At 41.6% G+C, this 13,200-nt stretch overlaps 1 long non-coding RNA gene across 1 annotated transcript in view; it reads right to left on the reverse strand.

Moving 5' to 3' along the window:
• Window positions 1-3,064: 3,064 nt before the first annotated feature.
• Window positions 3,065-13,200, reverse strand: part of LOC122550533 (uncharacterized) — a 210,877-nt gene continuing 200,741 nt past the window's right edge. Inside the window, exon 3 of the long non-coding RNA XR_015757407.1 lies at window positions 3,065-4,059. This is a non-coding gene — a long non-coding RNA (uncharacterized LOC122550533). The remainder of the gene's footprint in view (window positions 4,060-13,200) is intronic.

Raw genomic sequence — 13,200 nt, forward strand, 5'->3', positions numbered from 1 at the left:
CAGTTGAGAAGCAGAACTGAGATCAAAAAGTAAACAGAATGAAAAACAGATCCATGACAGGAATTTCTATACAACTTTGAAAGTGTACAATGTAAGTGAAAATTGGCCCATGTATATGGGAGAACTCATTAATTCCCTTAGAACAACAACTGTACACCCAGTATCAACTGGAACTAATGGTGTCATATAAACTTACAACACGGGTTTGTGGAATGTCAATTGTCTGGTCAGCTTTTTGTTGGCAGACGTTATCTGCAGATCTCCACCTGGCAACAAAATTGGCAATGTTAGCTTAACAAATTGTAGCATCCAAAATTTCTGATGAGAATTGTCTGCAATCAGTCCCGTCATCTCTAAAGCTTGGAGTCAGAACTCCTTGAGGCATTTGCTTAATAGTGCTATCCTCCCTTCTTAATTAGGATCAGGATTTATTTTTCTTCTGCACTGGGAGTTACCAGCTGTCTGAAAGGCTGACTTGAAATAAATTGCAAATAACTTTTAGTGAGAAAACTTTGGCAAAGCAAAACCTGTAAAAATGACTGAGGAAGAACATTTTTCTAATTGATCACTATCAAAATGAGATCTCAACATGTTTTACCTTTTAAATGATCAATGATGTTGCAAAACCAACAAAATTACAGAAACAATATTTTCTTTCTCTGCTCAGAGAAGAATTTAAACTGGGATGAAATTCAGCACTTCAAATGTTTTTCTTGATTAAGTGCCAGGTTAGTCATTGATGTCTGAATCCCTTCCTCATTTAGTCAATGTTTCTCTCTAGTATTGGCAAAATGTTTCTGTTTATATCAGTATAAAGTGGGTGGCAAAACTAATGACCAAACACAGATACACTTCCCCTTGATCACAGCTGAAGCAGTTTTCTCAGAACTTGCAAGAGTGAATCTGTAATAAAGCTGCAGTTGACCCATGTTGATGAATATCCACGTATTTGGCTTATATAGCTGAAATGTTTTAGGGTTCTGATAGATCTGAACTTTATCATTGGAGATCTAGATTACTTCCACACAGCCAAAGTATAAGATCCAAAATGTTGTTGAACTGCTGAAGTGAAGTTCATTATGAAATATATTATGAGAAAGTACCCAAGTGTAGGAATCTTTTGATGCCTCCTATTTTAATGTATTCTTGGTGCGTTTATGGGCAGCCATAAACTAATTGGAGTGTTACAGTCCGCAAGGGAAAAGAGGGAGAGTTAGCCTGACTGAAATTAGCAGAAAGTGTTGCTCCAAAACTCATTTCAGATCGGAGATCAATAACTAGATTGCAACAATTTCTTGCAATAAATCTTGAAGAATTTGTGAGATCCGGGAAAATTATCAGCCATCTGTAAATTTCTTTGCAATTCAGCATTTTGGGCAACTATTAAATTTGATTTGATTTAACTTTATTAATGTCACATGTAATGACATGCTGTGAAAAATATTGTTTTGCATGCTATCCAGACAAATCATACCATACGTTAGTACAGAATGAAGCATACAGTGTTACAGCTACAGAGAAGGTGCAGAGAAAGATCAACATTAGTATATGAGAGGTTTGTTCAAGGGTATGTCAACAACAGGGAAGAAGCTGTTCTTAAATCTGTTGGGATGTGTTTTCAAACTTGTGTATCTTCTGCCAGAGGGTGGAAGAGAGAATAGCTGGGGTGGGAGGGGTCTTTGATTATGTTGGCCACTTTGCCGATGCAGCAGGAAGTATAGATGGAGTCAGTGGATAGAAGGCAGGTTTGCATGATTGACTGGGCCGCATTCACAACTCTCTCATTTCTTGCAGTCTTGGGCAGAGCACTTACCATACCATGCTGAGATGTATCCAGATACAAATCTCTCTATGGTGCCTCTGGTATCTATACATATGCAATTCCACAATGTCGGGCAATTAACCAACCTTGAAACTAGAAAGTCTTTTACCAAAGAAGCTTACAGATTGATTGTAATTGTTTCAATGCTTGCCTGACCTTACAGTTCATCCAAAGTTTAAGTTTCTGCAATGGGCCCCCTGTCATTTTTCTGGTGGTATAGTGTAGTGTTCCCCTCATCCTCTACTGTGGGGTAACTCTCAGCTTTAGGCCGGTGGTCTCTGCACTAACCCAGGGGGCTATCGAAGCAAAGGTCTCCAAAAGACAGCTCCATGTCGGTCTTATCACCCTCTGCCCCTTTACTTTTATTTTTTACTCACCTAGATGAGGAAACTCCCATTTTGAAGCACTAGTGAGGCTTCAAAGCTGCCGGTCTTCTAATTGGAGTGGCCGTATTTTTATCTCACCCACAAGTGTTATCAACACAACTGAGCGACTTTCCCACTACCAAAATCACCAAAACTTTTTTTTTTGTTTTTTCTTAAAAACTAACCACCACCAGTAATCACCTGTATAGCCAATTAAGGGTTGGCAGTATTACAGTCATCATAAACTGAACAATCAGTAATTTTGCATTGAAATCTCCAAATCAATCTCACTGCTACCGAGTGTGAACTCAGAATCCACATTTTGTCCTACCACTGGGGTCCCACAGCCCATGGTAAAATTCAGCCCAGGGAATCCACAAAGTGCAGTTCCTAAGTAGAAGCTTCACTGCTGCCAGGAAAGGTGCTGACAAGATGAAGATTGCTTTCTTTTTCATTCGATCTTAAATTACATGTGAACAACAATTTACAATTATGAGGCATCTCTCACAAGAGCACAGCATCTCAGCGATTTAAGTGGACACTGAGTGGGAGGGAAAAGAAGTCACAGGATGGAATCCAATAGCAAAACAGCATGAGGGATTGAACAGAAATGTTGTTAGAGGAGATTTTGAGAGCAGGAGAGGAAGAGGGAAAGCAGAGGGATTTAAGGAAGGAGTTCCCAAGATCAGGGTCATCATGCTGGTTGAAAGCACAATGGGTACCCATGATACAGCAAAGAGAATGAAAACAGTAAAGAGTAATCAGTGAAAAGATTGAACCGGGTCAGAGGCTGAACAAGATCAATCAGATTAAAGTTAAAAATCACACAACACCAGGTTATAGTCCAACAGGTTTAATTGGAAGCACACTAGCTTGCGGAGCGATGCTCCTTCATCAGGTGATTGTGGAGAGCTCGATCGTAACACAGAATTTATAGCAAAAATTTGCAATGTGATGTAACTGAAATTATACATTGAAGGATTGATTGTCTGTTAAGCCTTTCGTCTGTTAGAATACAGTGATAGTTTCACTTCTTTCATGTGTAAATCACAAAACCCTTTTTTTTAAAGTTGCATTCTCGGGTTAGCTGTTAACAATGGTGATTGCTAGACAATATGTTGGAGGTGTTAGCCCCCTGTGTTCTCTATCTATGACCTGATGTTTAGATTGATTCCAATCTAAAAAGTGAAATAACAGAGTTTTACATAAATTCATGCAGTTTTTGAACTCAGAGTTCGACATGAATCTATGTGGTTTTTGAGCAAAGTGCAATGTAACTCTGAAAGTACCAAAAAAATTCACCACACACAATATATATGTGTGCATGTGGGTCTTTGTCTGTCTGTGTGTGTGTCTGGGGTGGGGGTTGTGAGTGTGAGAAAGTGTGTATGTGTGTGTAGTGAGTGCAGAGTGTCTTAAGTCTGTGAGGGGATGCATGTGTGGGAGTCTGTGTGTCTATAAGGGTGTGTGTGGGTGTCTGTGTGCGTGTCTGTGTGCGTGTCTGTGTGTATCTGTGTCCGTGTGCATGTGAGAGTGTGTGTGTGTGTGTAGGAATATCTGTGTGTGTGTGTGTAGTGCAATGGTGATCACCTGTGATGTGACATGAACCCAAGGTCCCGGTTGAGGCCCTCCCTATGGGTACCGAACTTAGCTATCAGCCTCTGCTCAGCCACTTTCCTCTGCTGCCTGTCCCGAAGTCCACCTTGGAGGATGGTCAGCCGAAGTTCCGAGGCTGAATGTCCTGGACCACTGAAGTGTTCCCCAACTGGGAGGGAACCCTCCTGTCTGTTGATTGTTGTGCGGTGCCCATTCATCCGTTGTCGTAGCCTTTGCTCAGTTTCCCCAATGTACCATGCCTCTGGGCATCCCTGCCTGCAACGTATAAGATAAACAACGTTGGCTGAGTCACATGAGTACCTGCCATGTACACGGTGGGAGGTGTTCCCACGCATAATAGTGGTATCTATGTCCACAATCTGACACGTTTTGCAGCGTCCACCATGACAGGGTTGTATGGAGTTGTCCTGAGAGCCGGGCAGTTTGCTACAAACAATGATCTGTTTGAGGTTTGGCGGTTGTTTAAAGGCAAGTAGTGGAGGTGTGGGGAAGGTCTTGGTGAGGTGCTCATCTTCATTGATAATGTGTTGCAGGTCATGAAGAACATGGCGTAATTTTTCAGCCCCTGGGAAGTACTGAACAATGAAGGGTACCCTGTCAATTGCAGCCCGTGTCTGTCTCCTGAGGAGGTCATTACGGTTCATCACCTGATGAAGGAGCATCAATCAGATTAAAGATTGCGTTGTTGTGGAGACAGTTGAAAGTGAGAATATGGACCTTAAAATTGATCCATGATGGCACAAGAACTAGTGAAGCTGAGTAAAGATTTGGTACAGTGGAAGAAAGGATATGTGTAATGTCCCTGACCACAGATGAGGACATTTATGTTATTAACATATGAGTAATGGTGATATTCCCTAGTGACCAGAAGATTAAATTTAGCAATAGAGAATAAATCCTCTGCCTAGGGGAATGCAACAAGGAATAAAACATGGAAAAAAAGTAGGCATTGTAATTTAACCTAATTTCTGACTAAAGCTGGAATGAAGTTCCAGCTTTAGTCAGTTATTAGTTTTGATTACAATAAAGTCCCAGCTTTCTGCTGACGTTATAATGTTGGTAATTAACTGGTACCGTTTGTGTTTTTAATCAGCCTAATTGTGAATGTAATTCTTGTTAAAGTGATATGACAGCTTTGCAATCAATCTGAACAAATGAGCTGGCACGAAAAAAATCAACAGATGTATGAAGCACCAGAAAATACTTTTGCTTCACAGACTCAGTGATGCTTTGAACAGGGAGAAGGGACTGCACAAATGCATAAGGAAAATAAAACATCTGTAATCCAGAGACGGTGTAGGAATCCAACAAGCGTGCTCTCCTTTCTCAGTCAGTCTTATGTTCAAAACTGATCCAGGTCAGGGGATCAGTTTCAATCTCCACAGTTGATCGTAAGCGTCCTGTTAAATTAGAAGTTGATCTCGACCAGAAGTAGAGCAGAGCAAAGCCATGGCAGCAAACTGCAATTGATTTGGCATAAGCTGCCATTAAATTGTCTACTTGCTCAGGGGTCACAAAGACAATTTAGTTCTAACTCAAAGCTGCCAACACTAATTTATTATAAATTACTGTTCAAGAACATAGATCATTACAGTGCAGCACAGGCCCTTCGGCCCTCAATGTTGCGCTGACTTGTGGAACCAATCAAAGCCCATCTATCCTATACTATTCCATTTTCATCCATATGTTTATCCAATGACCATTTAAATGACCTTAAAGTTGGCAAGTCTACTCCTGTTGCAGGCAGTGCATTCCACACCCCTACTACTCTCTTTGGCATCTCTCTTATATCTATCACCTCTCAATTTAAAACTATGTCCCCTCATGCTAGCCATTACCATTTGTGGAAAAAGGCTCTCAGTGTCCGCCCTATCTAACCCTCTGATTATCTTGTATGTCTCAATTAAGTCACCTCTCAAACTTCTTCTCTCTACTAAAACAGTCTCAAGTCCCTCAGCTTTTCCTCTAAACAACCTTCCCTCCATACCAAGCAACATCCTAGTAAATCTCCACTGAACCATTTCCAAAGCTTCCACATCCTTCCTATAATGTGGTGACCAGAACTATATGAAATATTCCAGGTGCGGCCGCACCAGAGTTTTGTGCAGCTGCAGCATGACCTTGTGGCTCCGAAACTCAATCCCTCTACCAATAAAAGTTAATACACCGTATGCCTTCTTAACAATCCTATAAACCTGAGTGGCAACTTTCAAGGAGTTTTTTACATGGACATCGAGATCTCTCTGCTCATCCACACTTACCATTGGCCCAGTACTCTACATTCCTGTTGTTCCTTCCAAAATGAATCACCTCACACTTTTCCACATTAAACTCCATTTGACACCTCTCAGCCCAGCTCTGCAGCTTAGCTATGTCCCTCTGTAACCTGCAACATCCTTCAGCACTATCCATAATTCCATCGACCTTAGTGTAATCCGCAAATTTACTAACACATTCTTCTACGCCCTCATCTAGGTCATTTATAAAAATGACAAACAGCAGTGGCCCCAAAAGAGATCCCCAAAAGAGTACACCACTAGTAACTGAACTCCAGGATGAACATTTCCCATCAACAACCACCCTCTGTCTTCTTTCAGCTAGCCAACTTCTGATCCAAACTGCTAAATCACCCTCAATTCCATGCTTCCATGCAATAGCCTACCGTGGGGACCCTTATCAAATGCCTTACTGAAATCCATATACACCACATCAACTGCTTTATCCTCAACCAGCTGTTTGGTCACCATCTCAAATAACTCAATAAGATGCTTTTCTTATGTGTTGTTGTTTTATAATCGCAGCAATTATTGAATACAAAGGTGGAAAAATGAACATGTTTCGGTGGAATTATTTGACTTTATCTGGCCAATGTAAAGTTCTCAAGAGGAGGTACAGCTACTCAAATGCATCTTATTATTTCGCCCCTGGGTCCTTTACTTTTTGTCATTTACATAAATGATTTGGATGCGAGCATAAGAGGTGCAGTTAGTAAGTTTGCAGATGACACCAAAATTGGAGGTGTAGTGGACAGCGAAGAGGGTTACCTCAGATTACAACAGGATCTTGACGAGATGGGCCAATGGGCTGAGAAGTGGCACTTGGAGTTTAATTCAGATAAATACAAGGTGCTGCATTTTGGGAAAGCAAATCTCAGCAGGACTTATACACTTAATGGTAAGGTCCTAGGGAGTGTTGCTGAACAAAGAGACCTTGGAGTGCAGGTTCATAGCTCCTTGAAAGTGGAGTCGCAGGTAGATAGGATAGTGAAGAAGGCGTTTGGTATGCTATCCTTTATTGGTCAGAGTATTGAGTACAGGAGTTGGGAGGTCATGTTGCGGCTGTACAAGACATTGGTTAGGTCACCGTTGGAATACTGTGTGCAATTCTGGTCTCCTTCCTATAAGAAAGATGTTGTGAAACTTAAAGAGTTCAGAAAAGATTTACAAGGATGTTGCCAAGGTTGGAGAATTTGAGCTATAGGGAGAGGCTGAACAGGCTGGAGTGTCGGAGGCTGAGAGGTGATCTCATAGAGGATTACAAAATTATGAGGGGCATGGATAGGGTAAATAGGCAAAGTCTTTTCTCTGGGATCGGGGAGTCCAGAACTAGAGGGCATAGGTTTAGACTAAGAGGGGAAAGATATAAAAGAGACCTAAAGGGCAACTTTTTCAGGCAGAGGGTGGTACGTGTATGGAATGAGCTGCCAGAGGAAGTGGTGCAGGCTGGTACAATTGCAACATTTAAGAGGCATTTGGATGGGTATATGAATAGAAAGGATTTGGAGGGATATAGGCTGGGTGCTGGCAGGTGGGACTAGATTGGATTGGGATATCTGGTCGGGCATAGACGGGTTGGACCGAAGGGTCTGTTTGCATGCTGTACATCTCTATGATCCTATGGCTCTATAAAGCCATTTACATTACAAGATCTAATGGTAAGTCCTCATCTCGAAACCCACAGCTATGCATCCAAACATTTCCAAAACTTGAGAATAATAATTCAAGACTGAAACCTGTAAGTCGCCAAGAGTGATTGAAAGAATGAAATTGTTTTGTGAAAGATTGATATGTAAAGTATTCCAGGTCAAATGCTGGTCAGAAGCAACAACATACATGCAAGCAATCGAGTACATTTAAATTGTGGGCACAAGGACCACAAATGAAAGTGGACGTGCATTTCTGCAATCTTGTGCAGGGAATGGAGCACAATGTTGCTTCCTTTTGGGGGAGAGTTTAGGATTAGAAGGCATCATCTTACTGCAAAGGTCATCCATTTAGGGCAGAGATGAGGAGGAATGCTTTTCTTTCAGAGAAAAGCATTCCTCTGTAAAATCTGTAAAATTCTTTACTGCCGAAGACTGTAAAGGCTGGGTTGTTAGGTATATTCAAGACTGAGATGCAAAAAGGTTTTGTCAGTTGGGGAATCAATGCTTGTAGGAAAAAGGCAGCAAAGTTGAGGATTATCAGATCAACAGTGATCTAACTGAATTGTGGAGCATACTTGATCACCAACTCAGCTCATTCCATATAGCCATGTGCCTGCTGAAATATCTAGAGCACTCAAATGATGCCTTCTCTGAACATTTTCCCACACTGTAGCCTTTCACTTAGAACTGAGGCAATAGGGAAGAGGATCTTCTGCAGTGCTGTTAAAGGGCTGCACTATCTACTGAAGACAGAGTGTCTAATTAACGTGAGGTTTCTCAACACAGAAGGAAAGGAATCCCTGATCAAATAATGAAACGACAAATCATAAGAGCATCTTCTTCACAGATGCTGCCTTGGGAATTGAGTGTATCTATCATTGCTCAATTTGTTACTTTTTGCTTAAGAGAGAATCTGAGAGGCGATAACCAAAGGAAAAAGTGCCATTTGTACCATCTCGAGGAGAATTAAGAAAGAAAACTGTGGATCTTCAAAGAACGTCTTAGAGTCAAAGGGTCATAGAGCTGTACAGCACAGAAACAGACCTTTTGGTCGAACTCATCCATGCCAACCAGGTATCCTAATCTAGTCCCATTTGCCAGCACTTGGCCCTTAACCCTCTAAACCCTTCCTAATCAGTTGCCTTTTAAATGCTGTAATTGTACCACTCCTTTGGCAGCTCCCCCACTGATATCTCAGTCACTTGGCCTGCCTTATTTCCCAAGAGTACATCAAGTTTTGCACCTTCTCTAGTGGGTACATCCACATACTGAATCAGAAAATTTTCTTGTACACACTTAATAAATTCCTCTCCATCTAAACCCTTAACACCATGGCAGCCTCGGTCTATGTTTGGCAAGTTAAAATCCCCTACCATAACCATCCTATTATTCTTACAGATAACTGAGATCTCCTTACAAATTTGTTCCTTAATTTCTTACTGACTATTGAGGGGTCTATAATAAAATCCCAATGAGGTGATCATCCCTTTCTTATTTCTCAGTTCCACCCAAATAACTTCCCTGGATGTATTCCCAGGAATATCCTCCCGAAGTACAGCCATAAAGTTATCTCTTATCAAAAATAAGACTCCACCTCCCCACTTTTTCCCCCTTTCTATCCTTCCTGTAGCATTTGTATCCTGGAACATGAAGCTGCCAGTCCTGTCCATCCTTGAGCCACGTCTCTGTAATTGGCAAGTTATCTCAGTCCCATGTTTCTAACCATGCTCTGAGTTCATCTGCCTTCCCTGATAGGCCTCTTGCGTTGAAGTAAATACAATTTAGTTTATCAGCTCTACCTGCTTTGTCCCCTGCCCGCCCTGACTGTTTGATTTGCTCCTTTTCCCAACTATACCAATCTCAGATTGCTCTCTTTCCTCACTAATGACCTAGGACCCTCCCCCACCTTACTTGTTTAATTCCTCCCGAACAGCTCTAGCAAATCTCCCTGCCAGTATGTTAGTCCCCTTCCAATTCAGGTGCAGTCTGTCCTTCTTATACAGGTCACATCTACCCCAGAAGAGATTACAATGATCCAAAGTGTGAATCCTTCTCCCCTGCACCAGCTCCTCTGCCGTGCATTCATCTTTAAAAGTAACAGAAAAGTACATATCTCACATTTCATTTAATGTAATACCCATTGACTACCAACCCTGTAAATCACTCACTCAAGCTGACAACTCTGTTAATTAGAAGTAATGTGTATGAAGTTGCAAAATGCAACTCTGACATTTTGTATAAGCATGTGAAATTCGGCATCAAGAATCACAAAGGTGAAAATATAATCAAATATCTCTTGTCTGAGCTTATAATGTTCCTACATTTAGCTGTGCTAAGGTCTTTGTGCTGAAAACCTCTTGGTGAGTGAGTGCATCCTCCTCCAATCTACTCTGTGGGGTGGCTTCTTCCTCCTGCATATCTACTGAGCTCTCTTTTGAAAGTTTGAACTGGAAATGTGGCACAAGAAACACCATACATTACTCTACTATGGTCTTTACAATGTTGCATACCAATTTATCATGAGATCTCAAATTGCTTATTCAATATATCTTGCCATAAGACACACTGGAAGTTTCACCATATGTCTTTCTTGCAGCTTTTCTTGTGGACAGTGATAGTTTCACTCAATTCCAGAGACAGAACTTATTTAGAGGCAACGTGCCAAAATAAAGTAATTTTCAGCAGGCACTCGAATTTTAAAAATACTTGAAGCCGCAATTGCAGTCACTACACAAAGTTGCACAGCCCCAGTCCTGAACTCAAACTGGCAAATTGACTGCACGAGGCAGCACACCAGGTTTTCTGGAATTTAATGTAAAGAAAATCAGGCACGGATCAAATCATTATTCCACATCTCACAACAACCACACCCCAATCCCCCAAAACTCCCACAGAATTTGAGGATACACCAAATTTAGTTTGCAGTCCGGCCTTTTCCAATTGATGTATTTCTTTTAAGATCTTATGAATGTCAGAATCCCTCTACCCTACCACATCATCAGTGGGTGGAATGATGGCTCAGTGGTTAGCACTGCTGCCTCACAGTGCCAGGGATCCAGATTTGATTCTGTCTTCAGGTGACTGTCTGTGTGGAGTTTGCACACTCTCCCCGTGTCTGCATGGGTTTCCTCCGGGTGCTCTGGTTTTCTTCCACAGTCCAAAGATGCACAGGGTAGGTGGATTAGCCATAGGAAATGCAGGATTGCAGGGTTAGGGTAGGCGTACAGGTCTGGGTGGCATGTTCTTCGAAGTTTCAGTGTGAATTTGATGGGCTGAATGGCTTGCTCTACTGTAGAGATTCCAAGTTTTGCTTGGCCAATGTATAATTAATACTTTTTGTCTATTTAACGAAATGGTTTACCTCACATCTACCAACAGTGAATACTTTGATAAGTTGAGCTATATCAATTAAACCTCAAGATGGGAAGAATATTCTACATAATGATAATGTTGGCTCATGAGCCTCATTATATGCATACTTTGCTCAACCCCTGGATGGCGCTACTGTACCATCAACAATGGCTCAAACAATGTTTGAACAATCAACAATATTTGCTGATGACACCATTGTTGTAGGTCAGATATCAAGCAATGATGAGATGGAGTACAGGAAGGAGTTGAGTGCTTAACATCATGTCTAAAGACAACAAACTCTCCGTCAATGTCAGCAAAATGAAAGAGCTGGTCATTGACTTCAGGAAGTGGAGTGGAGAGCATGCCCCGATCTGCATCAGTGGTGCTGAGATGGAGATGGTTGAGAGCATGAAGTTCCTGAGAGCGATGATCACCAAGAATCTGACTTGGTCCACCCACTTGGATGATATGGCCAAGAAAGCATAGCAATGCCTCCACGTCCTCAGGATGCATGTCCATAAAAACTCTTACAAATGTTTGTGAATGCACCATATAAAACATCTTATTTTGATGCACCACAACACGGTATGGCAACTACTCTTCTCAAGTCCGAGAGTAGTGAACACAGCCCAGTCTATCACGCAAACCAGCCTGCCATCTGTTGACTTCATCTATACTTCCCGCTGCATTGGGAAAGCAACCAGCACAATCAATGACCTCTACCACTCAGATTATACTCTCTTCCACCATCTTCCATTGGGCAGAAGATATAAAAGTTTGTATACACATACAAACAGATCCAAGAAATGCTTCTTCAGACTTCTGAATTAACCTCTTTAATGTTAATATTGAACTCTCTCTGCACCTTCTCGGCAGCTGTAACATTATATCCTGCGCTCTGCTCTGTTACCCTGATGGACTTGTATAGTACGGTCTGCCTGTAAAGCATGTAAGACAACACTTTTCACTGTACCTCAGTACACCTGATAGTAATAAATCAAATCAAATCAAATGATAGTCCAGGTCTCCAAGGGGCCAATCATACTGTCAACTTTCACCTTACTCATAAGCTTGTACTGATACATTGACATTGATTTTTGCTTACCAGATCTGCCTAACTCAAAAGGAAGAGAGGAACCTCTGGAAGTTGGGATTCTGCTACACTCTTTGTAGTTTTTAATTTCCAGGGCATCATCAACTAATTCTCTGACCAGAAACCAATCTAATTAACCGGCATCATTTGGAGATGCCGGTGTTGGACTGGGGTGTACAAAGTTAAAAATCACACAACACCAGATTATAGTCCAACAGGTTTAATTGGAAGTACACTAGCTTTCGGAGCGATGCTCCTTCATCTGATGATGAATCACAATCATAATCACCTGATGAAGGAGCGTCACTCCGAAAGCTAGTACTTCCAATTAAACCTGTTGGACTATAACCTGGTGTTGTGTGATTTTTAACTGATTAACAGGTTTTGCTTCCAATTAGACTGAGGATTGTTATTGATGGTCACAGATAGGAACAGAATGGCCTGTACCAAGGGAGGGGAGTGAGTTTGGAATGAGGTTGATCTGGTACAAGTGAATGAAAGATTTTAGGGGATATTCAGGAATGTAGGGTTGAAGTTAAAACCAGATTAACCATGATCTTATTGAATGGTGGATCAGGCTCAAACGGCAGAATGACCCAATCCTTTCCTCCTTTTCACAGAACATAGAACATAGAGCAACACAGCATAGAACAGGCCCTTTGGTGCTCGATGTTGTGTCGACCTGTGAACTAATCCAAGCCCATCCCTCTTCACTATCCCATCATCAACCATGTGCTTATCCAAGGATTGTTTAAATGCCTCTAATGTGGCTGAATTAGTGACATTGGCAGGCAGGGCATTCCATACCCTTATCACTCTCTGAGTAAAGAACCTGCCCTCTGATATCTGTCTTAAATCTATCACCCCTCAATTTGTAGCTATGCCCCCTCATACAAGCTGATGTCATCATCTAGGAAAACGACTTTCACTGTCTACCCTATCAAATCCCCTCTTAGCCTTCTTCTTTCCAATGTGAACAGACCCAAGTCTCTCAGCCTTTCCTTATAAGCCCTTCCCTCCAGAC

The sequence above is a fragment of the Chiloscyllium plagiosum genome, unplaced genomic scaffold (assembly GCF_037043375.1).
Source record: "Chiloscyllium plagiosum isolate Xiang-an unplaced genomic scaffold, Cpla_swu_hap1 HiC_scaffold_6, whole genome shotgun sequence".
Classification (NCBI taxonomy): domain Eukaryota; kingdom Metazoa; phylum Chordata; class Chondrichthyes; order Orectolobiformes; family Hemiscylliidae; genus Chiloscyllium; species Chiloscyllium plagiosum.